Source organism: Giraffa tippelskirchi, chromosome 8, assembly GCF_054371585.1.
Source record: "Giraffa tippelskirchi isolate mGirTip1 chromosome 8, T2T-mGirTip1v1.2.pri, whole genome shotgun sequence".
Lineage (NCBI taxonomy): Eukaryota > Metazoa > Chordata > Mammalia > Artiodactyla > Giraffidae > Giraffa > Giraffa tippelskirchi.
In genome coordinates, this window is record NC_137282.1 from 68139328 (window position 1) to 68151665 (window position 12338).

Consider the following 12338-nt stretch of genomic DNA (forward strand, 5'->3'; position numbering starts at 1 on the left):
ACCAAACCAAACTGCACTGGTGAGAGGAAGGACGCCTTCCTTCATCCATCCCCCACCCCCGCCACTTTCCCACATGCCCTGACCCCTTTCTCTTGGTTTCAGAGCCATTTCCAGAGTCCCGCTCATATGACCTCATTCGAAGTGCACAGTGGACGAGCTGCCATCTGCAGCTGCTACCACAGCAGCCAAGGGCTTTAGCTCCCGAGTACCTCCCTTCCTTTGGAACTTGGGGGCCCTCTACTCCCCACTTGCACACCACAGACCTTTGCTGAGGATTGTCGGGACCCTCACTCCGTTTGAAGCACGTTGTAGCCATTCCTGTCCTCTCAATACCTCCCTTGAAACTCAGCTTGTGAGCTCCTTTGGAGCAGCGTGGCCCACCTGGCTGAAACGGAAGAGACACAACTGACAGTGAAAGGAGAGCTTAGATCTGACCGCCGGAAAGCTCTGTCAGAAGGGTCCTCCCTCTTCACACCGTACAGGCTGTAGGAGCCGCCAGGGTTTCGGAACCAGTGCTGGGGCCAAAATGACTCTACAGCTGTTTTCCCTCCTGGGGAGGTTTCTGGCTCGAGTGGAATGGCTCAAGGTTTCTAAGGTTCTGAAAACCCACTGTGTGCCGATTCACGGTACTCAGAGAAGTGCAGGTGGAGTCCTGCCCTGGAAGTGGTCACAGCTCACGGATGAGCCAGGAAGGCATACAGGCAGGCCATGAGAACACCTGAGCTGCCTTCATGAGTGAATGGTGTGGGAGCAGAGGAAGAAAAGCCAGTCTGCTCCCTCGTGTGGTGCCCAGGGTAGGTTGTCCCCAGAGGAAACCCTTACGACGGTGAGGACTATCACTGCTGTTTCCCAAAGGGTTCCGTCGGTGCCTGTCTTCCCCGGAGCGGTCAGGCCGTCTCTAAAGTACACTGGCCATGGGCATTGCCTCTCCTTGGAACTCCCCATGTGTTCCTCTTTTTCATGGAACAGTGATTTTCTAGAGGGGTTCTGGGCCACAAGGATGTTGGGTCATTTTCTAGCCTTCTGTCGTGAAGAACGCTTTCCTGGGCTTTGGGGTGGTTTCTTGTTCCAGCTCCCTTTCTTGGCTTCTTTTGGGAGCTGGTGCAACAAGACGAGCTCAGCCTCTGCCTTCTGGCTGAGATGTCACCCTTCAAACAGCAATGTCTGCCTGGAGATAATGATGGCATTTGCCAAAAGGGCTTCGTTTGAAACATGGTATCTTGAAAGGACGTACACCATCCTTTCAGATATCAAAGGCTTCTTCAAATGACATAAAAATGAGAACTCTCCAATGGAGTCTTACAGTAGGTGAAGAGTCCGAAAAAAACTCCTTCAGTCATTTCACTGAGAGTCATTGATTGGGGACACCAAGAATATAGGAAGGAATGCAGAAAGAAAAGATGAAATGGTGTTCAGGATCGGGGGGAGGGATGGACAGGACATGCTTGCCTTGAATCCAGGCTTTGTTGTGGGGGTGGGGCATTAAGATCGAACGGGTCTGAAACTACAAAGTGGTGATGGTAACACAGTATCACCAGAGTTACACAACAGTGTTCCCAAATTGCAACAATGATGAAAAAGTTTACTAATCCCAACTTAAGCAACAAAAATACACGAAACCATACAAAAAATAAAACATCACCAGAAAGGTGGAAACAAACCTAATGCAAAGCAGTTCAGGGGAAAGGAACTGCATGTCCCCTGGGGGCAGACCGAGTTGATGGCGTCCACAGTGAGCAGACAGGGATGGAGGCTACAGAGCCGACCGCTCCCCTGGACGTGGTGTTTCCGGTAAGGGCTCTGGGTCTCTGTCCAGATCAGGGGCTCCTTCTCCCTTCAGGGGTGGGTGAGTCATCATGGGCGTCTGGTTGTTGCGCGGGAGCCAGGGCAGTCTCTCCCTGCCGAGGCGGTGAATCCTCCTCTGCCTCGTGTTCTCCTGCCAAAGGCCGATCAGGTACAGGTACACGTGGAGGTGGAGGTTCTGGCTGAGGGGGTGGGACATCAGTGCCTGGGGCTGGGGGTCCTGCAGGCACGGAGATCCGATCTGCCTGGTGTATTCGCCAGTACCCAGCTGGCCTGGTGTCTCTGCGAGGGCAAGTCTCGGTTCTCCATCTGCCCTCTGTGGATCCCTGGGTCCTTCACCTGGAGCCACCACCTCTGTAGGGACAGGTCTGGGAAGTGGAGCCTGGTTCCAGTTGGAGGCCAGTGCTAGAGCTGGGGGAAAAGCAAAGTTTGCCCACAGGCCAGCCTTGGCATGTGCATATCCCGGGACAGAAAGCTTCCAAGAGATTCCCAAAGAATACCCAGGGTCGGATGTCTTTTGGGACTGAAGTGTGCAAGATGGGGGGCGGGGGCTGTGAGGCCAGCGCTTGGTGCAGGCCCAGCAGCAGCTTTCGGGGACTCGTCCCTCTGTAGCTCAGCACCCCCTCCCCACAGACTCCCGTGAACCAGCCCCAGCGTCCTCATCTCTGTGCTCTGGTGTGCTGGGCTCCAGGTCCTCCTGCTGCCTCAGAGGCCGGCTTCTCGGGACTCTGGGTCGGAGCCGGGTGTGCTGAGCTCCGTGGCAGCTTCAGACTGGGCCGCTGGGTGTATCCTGCGCGGTGTCTCGGCAGCAGGTCTTCCCTGCCTCTGCTTCGCCCCCGGTGGGGCTGATGCCTCTGTGGGCACACTCACCTGGAGCCTGCACTGGGCCTCACGGGCAGGGGGGTGGTGCTCCGACCCCTCCCTCCTGGAGCTGGATGGGGTGTCCCCGTCCTCGGCCTCATCACGTGGGAAGCTCTGGAACGACAGTGACCCTCAGCCAGCCATGCTGGGAGTTTTCCAAGCTGGGCCTGGCCAGTGGAGCTGCTGCTTCCGCTTGCTCGAACTTCTCTTCCCAGAAGGGTCAGAGACGTGTGTCTGCTCAGATCCCCACCCGGGAGGAAAGAGACCCACCTCAGGGTGTGAGGTCAGCCTGGGCGGCCGGCGCAGTCCGCACTCTCCCCATCCGGCCCAGCCTGCTCTCCCCTGGGGTGTGGACACAACTTGTCTGCAGGCTTCTGACCACACATCCGCCTGGGCTTCCTTGAGGGAGACACACCCCGACAAACCCGCATCCACACACACAGGCAAAGGACCCGGTGTTTCCGGGTGGCATGGGAGAGGCGGCCTGGCCCGGCCTGGGGCTCCCCGTGTTACCTTTCTGTTTCTCCGGGCAAAGGGCCAGAGGCCTCTCGGGGGTGCCCTGAGCCAACGTCGACAGGGTGCCCATGCACACTGCCTGTGAGCGAGCTCTCCTGAGGCCCCGGCCTCTGGGCAGGGGCAAACAGCAGAACATCTTGGCAGCAAGTGATCTGGCTGGGTGCTCCTCTCCGCTCTGGAGGCCTGCATACCCGGGTTGTGGGTTCTGTTGCCGGCAGGTGACATCATTTCCTGGGGTTCGTGCTGAGGTCCCTTCCCCAAAACTTCCGAAGGGAATCTCTGGGATTCTGACTGCTCGACCACCCCCCTTAGGCCATGTGCAGGCACAATGACACCGACACAGACCAGCCCACAGCCCTGGGGAGGTTGGGTGCAGCCAAGGCCTGAGCTCCGAGGACCCCGCTGCTCTCAGACCAGGCTCCTTCTTCTCATAAGTGGTGTGGCCCTGGACAAGCATATGCCCCTCAGGGTTTCCCCAGTCTCTCCATCTGCAGAGTGGGGGTCATTCTCCCATCTGCTTCCTAGGTCTGTCGGCCTACGAGCAGCTCCATGCCTTTCCACCTGTGCCCAATATCACGTGGAGCTTGTGCGCTGAGACTTCAGAAAGTAAGATTCCATCCAGGGCTGACACAGCACAGAATGGGGCAGAACGAGGCCTGGATGTGCCATGGTAGCCAGGAAAAGGCACTGCCCCTCCTGACTGTTTTGAGACCCCGCATCCAAGTTGGAGAACCGAAAGGAAGACTCGAAGGTCTCCCTCTCTTATAGAAAAGAGTACCCAAATTTCTGGTCCTCTGTTTCCATTGAGATTCTGTTCAAGTGTCCCAGCTCGGCTTCTGCGGGTGGCTGAGCTTCTAATGGCTCCCTGCATTCTTGTCTTTTCCTCTCCAAACCTTCCGTCCTTTTCCCCCTTCTGGGGTTGGTGGGCGCTGTCATTGCTTCTACCTTCGACACAGACTGATGAGAAGTCTGGACCATCGACTCCTTTGCTCTCTTTGGTTCCGTGTCTCTCTCTGTCTGTGTCCCTCTCTTTTCCTTTCTCAATTCAGTGTGTGTCTTCCTCTTTCTCTCTCGTGTGTGGATGGATGGATGCTAGGAATGCACATGTATATGATTAGATGAGGGTTATGTTTTAGGGATAGGGTAGAGGGAGAGAAAGGCTTTAGGTCAGAGCTGGTAATAGGGGAAGTGTCAAGGGTGGTGGTGGTGTTTCTTGGAATCTGAGTGCTGTGCATTCTTCGTCTCTTTCCATATGAACCCCTTCTCAGATACACTACTTGCAAGGAGTCTCTGGTGTTCCATTTCCTATCTTTTGCATTTGTGAATGCTTAGCTTCTCTGTTGTGAAGAGGTTCCATTGGATGGAAACCCATTGGTGTACTTCGTTTATCTCTTTCCCTTACTTGAAGAGACCCATTTCTACCTGCGCCCAGCAAATGGCAAGGAGACTCTGATATTAAGGAGCCTATGACCTACGCTTCTTTCTAGCTATTTCATGACATCAGTCTTTAAGGTGAGGTTTTTCCCCGATATTGAGGTGGTCTGAGATCAAAACCAATAGCGTTCTTCAGATGTAGCTGTGTGTTTTTCCCATGGACATATATTGAAGAGGCTTTCTTGTTCCCATTTGGATATTCTCCCCTTCTGTGTCAGTGATGAGTTGACCATGGATGCTGGTGTGTGTTTCTGGACCTCTTGTTACCTCTGGGAAATCCCAGCCTCCTTTGCAATTTCCAGGGGCAGCAGGGCTTCCCCTCGAGTCGCTGCAATGCCATTCGGCACCATGTGCCATTGCGGGGTTCCTCGGGGAACTTTTGTCTTCGGGCCGAAACTGGTTTCTTGGGGCCTCCTCTCGAGCGTCAGTAGAAGTGGCAGGCCTTCTCTTGAGGTGCAAAGCAAAGTAGGGATTCCCGTCGAGGGGAGGCAAAGCCGGCGGCCCCCCTCTGGAGAAGAGGTGGCGTACGGGATGCAAGGTGGCTGTCGAGCCGCGCCTGGAGTCTTGGGGTTCCACTCGCATGGGGACACGGGGATCTCGGGGAGCCTCTGGGGCCGCCCAGAGGGAGTGCAGCCCCCTTTCCAGTGCCAGAGTTAACTCAGGATGGCTCTCGAGGCCCTGCAGGTGCAAAGGGCCCCGTCTCACGTTGAGGGGGGCACCCCCTGCACACTCTCGGGTTGTGGCGGGAAGCCCTGCCTTCTTTGCAGGTTGGCACGGGTATCTCGGGGGACACCTGGGGTCTCCCACAATGAGTCAAGCACCGGTCCGAGCAGGGAGATGTGCCGGGGCACTGCTCTCCATGCCCTGCATGGCAAAAGAGCCTCATCTCGCCATGGCCGTGGATTCAGGTGGGTTTACTTTACGTGTGGCAGGGGGCTCTCGAGTGGCGGTGGGTACCCCTGCCAGTCTCCCCCGTTAGCACAGCGAGGTCGTTTCACCTCCTTTCGAGTGGCGATGGGAGGGGGCAGCCTCGGGATCCCTCAAGGGCCACTGTAGCGCACAGGTCCTTGTCAAGCGTTGAGGCAGGACCCTCGGGGTGCCCCTCGAGGTGGGATGGGGCATCTCGGGGCATCTCTGGAGTGGCATCAAGGGAGTGGAGGGGACGCAGCCTTTCTTGCAGCTCACTGCAAAGGGAAATCAGTCTTCATCTCGTGTGGAGAGTCGAAGTTGGTGCTTTTCCGTGAGTTGCAGCAGGAAGCTGTCTGTGCCTCTGGCGTTCCGGGGCGGGGTCGCGTCAGGGAGCCTCTCATCTTGCCTCTGCGAAGTGCAGGACTCCTTTGGAGTTGCCACGGGGCAGCTGGGCTTCCCCTCGCGTCCTGCAAGGGAATTGACTCCTTTGCCGACGGGGGGTTCCTCGGGGACCTTTCGTCTTGCGGCCGGAACCGGCCTCTTGGTGCCTCTTTTCGAAGCTCAGGAGAGGCGACAGGCCCGCCCTTGGGGTGCGAGGGAATGTAGGGATTCCGGTTGAGGCAGGTAGGGGATTCCACCCCTCTTTCGAGAGGAGAAGTCGAGGGAGCCGGAGGGCCCCTCTTGAGCTGCGTCTGCAGGCTCTGGGTTCCACCCGCGTGGGGACACGGGGATCTCGGGGAACCTCTGGGTGCGCCTAGAGGGTGTCCAGCCTCCTTTCCAGTGCCAGGTTGAACTCAGGATAGCTCTCAAGTCGCTGCAGATCCAAAGGACCCCGTCTCGCAGGGAGGGGGTTCCAGGGGACCCTCTCGCGGTGTGGCGGGAAGCCCTGCCTTCTTTGCAGTGTGGCACGGGTATCTCGGGGGACACCTGGGGTCGCCCGCGAGGAGTCAAGCCCAGTTCTGAGCCGGGAGAGGTGCCGGGGCATGCTCTCAATGCCCTGCAAGTGAAAGGCGCCTCCTCACACAATGGGCATGGCATCAGGTCGGTTTTGTCGACTTGCGGCGGTGGGTTCTCGAGTTGCGGCGGGTACCCTGGTCCAACTCCCCTGTAAGCCCAGCGGGGTCGTGGTGCCTCCTTTCGAGTGGCGTGGGGAGGGAGCAGCCTCGGGATTCCCCAGGAGGCGCTGCAGTGCACTGGCTCCGCGTCAGGCATTGAGCTATGACCCTCGGGGTTCCCCTGTGGGGGGAGGGTACAGGTATAGCAGGCCCCTGTGGAGTGGCATAAAGGGAGTCCAGTGGACTCAGCCTTTCTCTCGGGTCACAGCAAGGGGAAATCGGGCTTCATCTCGAATGCAAGGTCGAAGGTCCTGCTTCCCCCCCCCCCCCCCCGCGAGTCGCAGCAGGAAGCGGGGGTTGCCTCTCCGGATCAGATGCGAGGCGCCTCAGGGAGCCTCTCTTGTTGCCTCTGGGAAGTCCCGGCCTCCTTTGCCATTGCCAGGGGCAGCTGAGCTTCCCCTCGTGTCGCTGCAATGCAATTGGGCCCCATGTGCCATTGCGGGGTTCCTCGGGGACCTTTCGTCTTGAGGCCGGAACTGCTGTCTTGGGGCGTCCTCTCGAGCGTCAGTAGAAGTGACAGGCCTCCTCTTGAGGTTGGAAGGAATGTAGGGATTCCCATGGAGGGGAGGCAAAGCGGGCAACCGGCCTCTTGGTGCCTCTTTTCGAAGCTCAGGAGAGGCGACAGGCACGCTCTGGGGGTGCGAGGGAATGTAGGGATTCCGGTTGAGTCAGGTAGGGGATTCGACCCCTCTTTCGAGAGGAGAAGTCGAGGGCGATGGGGGGCCCCTCTTGAGCTGCGTCTGCAGGCTCAGGGTTCCACCCGCGTGGGGACACGGGGATCTCGCAGAACCTCTGGGTGCTCCTAGAGGGAGTCCAGCCTCCTTTCCAGTGCCAGAGAGAACTCATGATGGCTCTCGAGTCCCTGCAGACCCAAAGGACCCCATCTCGCAGGGAGGGGGGGGTCCAGGGGACCCTCTCGCGGTGTGGCGGGAAGCCCTGCCTTCTTTGCAGGGTGGCACGGGTATCTCGGGTATCTCGGGGGACACCTGGGGTCGCCCGCAAGGAGTCAAGCACCGTTCTGAGCCGGGAGAGGTGCCGGGGCATGCTGTCAATGCCCTGCAAGGGAAAAGCGCCTCCTCACTCAATGGGCGTGGCATCACGTGGGTTTACTGGACTTGCCGCATTGGGTTCTCGAGTTGCGGTGGGTACCCTGGTCCGACTCCCCTGTGAGCCCAGCGGGGTCGTGGTGCCTCCTTTCGAGCGGCGAGTGGAGGGAGCAGCCTCAGGATTCCCCAGGAGGCACTGCAGTGCACTGGCTGCGCGTCAGGCATTGAGCTAGGACCCTCGGGGTTCCCCTGGGGGGGGAGGGGACAGGTATAGCGGGCCCCTGTGGAGTGGCATAAAGGGGGTCCAAGGGACACAGCCTTTCTCTCGGGTCACAGCCAGGGGAAATCGCGCTTCATCACCAATGCAGGGTCGAAGGTCGTGCTTCCCCCCCCACCCCCCCGCCAGTCGCAGCGGGAAGCGGGGGTTGCCTCTCTGGATCCGATGCGAGGCGCCTCAGGGAGCCTCTCTTGTTGCCTCTGGGAAGTCCCGGCCTCCTTTGCCATTGCCAGGGGCAGCTGGGCTTCCCCTCGTGTCGCTGCAATGCAATTGGGCCCCATGTGCCATTGCGGGGTTCCTCGGGGATCTTTCATCTTGGGTCCGGAACTGGTGTCTTGGGGCCTCCTCTCGAGCGTCAGTAGAAGTGACAGGCCTCCTCTTGAGGTGCGAAGGAAAGTAGGGATTCCCGTGGAGGGGAGGCAAAGCGGGCGGCCCCCCTCTGGAGAAGAAGTGGCGTAGGGAAGGCGGTGTCGCTGGCGAGCCGCGCCTGGAGACTTGGGGTTCCGCTCGCGTGGGGACACGGGGATCTTGGGGAGCCTCTGGGGCCGCCTAGAGGGAGTGCAGCCCCCTTTCCAGTGCCAGAGGGAACTCAGGATGGCTCTCGAGGCACTGCAGGTGCAAAGGGCCCCGTCTCGCGTTGAGGGGGCATCCCGTGCACGCTCTGGGGTTGTGGCGGGAAGTTCTGCCTTCTTTGCAGGGTGGCACAGGGATCTCGGGGGAAACCTGGGGTCTCCCACAACGAGTCAAGCCCCGTTCCGAGCCGGGAGACGTGCCGGGACTTTGCTCTCCACGCCCTGCATGGGAAAAGGGCCTCGTCTCGTGATGGGCGTGGATTCAGGTGGGTTTTCTCAACGTGCGGCAGGGGGCTCTCGAGTGGCGGCGGGTACCCCTGCCAGTCTCCCCCGTTAGCCCAGCGCGGTCGTTGCACCTCCTTTCGAGCGGCGATGGGAGGGGGCAGCCTCAGGATCCCTCAAGAGCCACTGCAGCGCACAGGTCCTCGTCAAGCGTTGAGGCAGGACCCTCGGGATGCCCCTCGAGGTGGGATGGGGCATCTCGGGGCATCTCTGGAGTGGCATCAAGGGAGTGGAGGGGACAAAGCCTTTCTCGCAGCTCACTGCAAAGGGAAATCAGTCTTCATCTCGTGTGGAGAGTCGAAGTTGGTGCTTTTCCGTGAGTTGCAGCAGGAAGCTGTCTGTGCCTCTGGCGTTCCGGGGCGGGGTCGCGTCAGGGAGCCTCTCATCTTGCCTCTGCGAAGTGCAGGACTCCTTTGGCGTTGCCAGGGGGCAGCTGGACTTGCCCTCGCGTCGCTGCAAGTGAATTGCACTCGTTTGCCAATGGGGGGCTTCCTCGGGGACCTTTCGTCTTGCGGCCGGAACCGGGCTCTAGGGGCCTCTTTTCGGAGCTCAGGAGAGGCGACAGGCCCGCTCTGGGGGTGCGAGGGAATGTAGGGATTCCAGTTGAGTCAGGTAGGGCATTCGACCCCTCTTTCGAGAGGAGGGGTCGAGGGCGACGGGGGGCCCCTCTTGAGCTGCGTCTGCAGGCTCAGGGTTCCACCCGCGTGGGGACACGGGGATCTCGGGGAACCTCTGGGGGCGCCTAGAGGGAGTCCAGCCTCCTTTCCAGTGCCAGAGAGAACTCAGGATGGCTCTCGAGTCGCTGCAGATACAAAGGGCCCCTTCTCGCAGGGAGGGGGGCCCAGGGGACGCTCTCGCAATGTGGCGGGAAGCCCTGCCTTCTTTGCAGGTTGGCACGGGTATCTCAGTGGACACCTGGTGTCGTCCGCTCGGAGTCGAGCCCCGTTCTGAGCCGGGAGAGGTGCCGGGGCATTCTCTCAATGCCCTGCAAGGGAAAAGCGCCTCATCACGCAATGGGCGTGGTATCTGGTGGCTTTTGTCGCCTTGCGGCGGTGTGTTCTCGAGTTGCTGCGGGTACCCTGTCCGGTCTCCATGTTACCCAAATTCATGTTTCAGGTCACTTGGCCCAGACATGCGACCCAGACTCATATTCCGGGTCACGTAGTCCAGACATGTGTCACAGAGTCATGCTCCGAGTCAAGTTGCCCAAATACGTGACCCAGACATATGGCTGAAGCATGTATCCTAGATACGTGTCCCAGACTCACATGACCCAAACACGTGGCTCAGACATTTAACCCATACACATGTCCCCTTCACCTGGCCCAGAAACGTGACCAACACACATGGCCCAAACCACATGGACGAACATGTGACCTAAATTCATGTTCCAGGTCACGTGGCCCAGACACGTGACCCCAAAAAGTGGCCTAGACTCGTAACACAGAGTGTTATTCTGGATCACGTGGCACAGACACGTGACCCAGACTCATATTTCGTGTCATGTGGCCCAGACACGTGACCTTGACTCATATTCTGGGTCACATGCCCATACACGACACCCAGACTCTTATTCCGCATCGCTTGGCCCAAAAACGTGACCCAGACTCATATTCCTGGTCACGTGTCCTAGACATGTGACCCAGATTCATATTCCTGGTCACGTGGTGCAGACACGTAACCCAAAAAAGTGGCCTGGACACATGTCCCAGACTCATATTCTGGATTACATGGCACAGACATGTGACCCAGACATGTGGCCTGGACACGTGACCCTGACGCATATTCCGGGTCACTTGGCCCAGAAATGTGGTCTAGACTCGTGACCCAGACTTGTATTCTGGGTCACGTGCACAAGACACCTGACCCAGACTCATATTCCTGGTCTCGTGCACCAGACACGTGATCGAGACACATATTCTGGGTCACGTGGCCCAGACATGTGACCCAGACACATGGCCTAGACACGTGTCCCTGACTCATATTCCAGGTCACGTGGCCCAGGCATGTGACCCAGACACGTGGCATAGACAGGTGACCTTGACTCATATTCCTGGTGACGTGACCCAGACACGAGACCCCTACTCGTATTCCGGGTCACGTGGCCCAGACACGTGACCCAGACTCATATTTCATGTCACGTGGCCCAGACACGTGACCTTGACTCATATTCTGGGTCACATGCCCATACACGACACCCAGACTCTTATTCCACATCGCTTGGCCCAAAAACGTGACCCAGACTCTTATTCCGGATCACGTGGCCCAGACACTTGATCCAGACTCATATTACGGGTCAGGTGGTGCAGACACGTAACCCAAACAAGTGGCCTAGACACATGACGCAGACTCGTATTCCGGATCATGTGGCACAGACACGTGACCCAAAAAAGTGACCTCGACACGTGACCCAGTCTCATATTCCCAGTCACGTGGCCTAGACACGTGACCGAGATTCCTATTCCAGGTCACGTGGCCCAGACACGTGACCCAGACCTGTGGCCAAGACACCTTTCCCTGACTCATACTCGGGTCATGTGGCCCAGACACGTGACTGTACACGTGGCCTTGACACGTGACCCTGACTCATATTCCTAGTCACGTGGCTCAGACACGTGACCGAGACTCATATTCCGGGTCACGTGGCCCAGACACGTGTCCTTGTCTCGTATTCCTGGTCACATGGCCCGGACACATGACCCAGACTCATGTTCCAGGTCACGTGGCCCAGACACGTGACTCGACACGTGGTCTTGACACATGACCCAGACTCATATTCCGAGTAACATGGCAAAGACACGTGACCCAAAAGAGTGGCCTAGACACGTAACCCAGACTCATATTCCAGAACACTTGGCCCAGACACGTGACCCAGACTCATATTCCCGGTCACGTCCCCTAGACACGTGACCCAGACTCATTTTCCGGATCACGTGGCCCAGACACGTGACCCAAAAAAGTGACCTAAACACGTGACCCAGACTCATATTCCTGGTCATGTTGCCCAGACTCGTGACTCAGAATCATATTCCGTGTCACGTGGCCCAAACAGGTGACCCTGACTCATATTCTGGGTCACGTGCCCAGACACGACACCCAGACACTTATTCCGGATCTCTTGGCCAAGAAACGTGAACCAGACTCATATTCCTGGTCACGTGGCGTAGACACAAGACCCAGATTCATATTCCGGGTCACGTGATACAGACACGTCACCCAAAAAAGTGGCCTAGACACGTGACCCAGACTCATATTCCTGGTCATGTGGCCCAGACACGTGACCCAGGCACGTGGCACAGACACGTGACCCAGACTCATATACCCGGTCACGTGGGCTAGACACGTGACCCAGATTCATATTCTGGGTCACGTGGTACAGACACGTAACCCGAAAGAGTGGCCTAGACATGTAACCCAGATTCATATTATGGATCACATGGCACAGACTCGTGACCCAGACTCATATTCCAGGTCACGTGGCCCAGACACGTGACCCAGACATGTGGCCTGGACATATGACCCT

The 12338-nt window shown here is 58.2% G+C and overlaps 1 protein-coding gene across 7 annotated transcripts in view; it reads left to right on the plus strand.

The window, feature by feature from the left end:
- Positions 1 to 1660, plus strand: part of LOC145517344 (uncharacterized) — a 325418-nt gene extending 323758 nt beyond the window's left edge. For 6 of the 7 annotated variants that reach the window (XR_014061976.1, XR_014061963.1, XR_014061970.1 and 3 more), the window contains one exon: positions 103 to 1660. The gene's annotated coding sequence lies outside the window, so the exon portion shown is untranslated. The remainder of the gene's footprint in view (positions 1 to 102) is intronic. The other variant, XR_014061973.1, reaches the window with a different exon arrangement.
- Positions 1661 to 12338: the final 10678 nt, after the last annotated feature.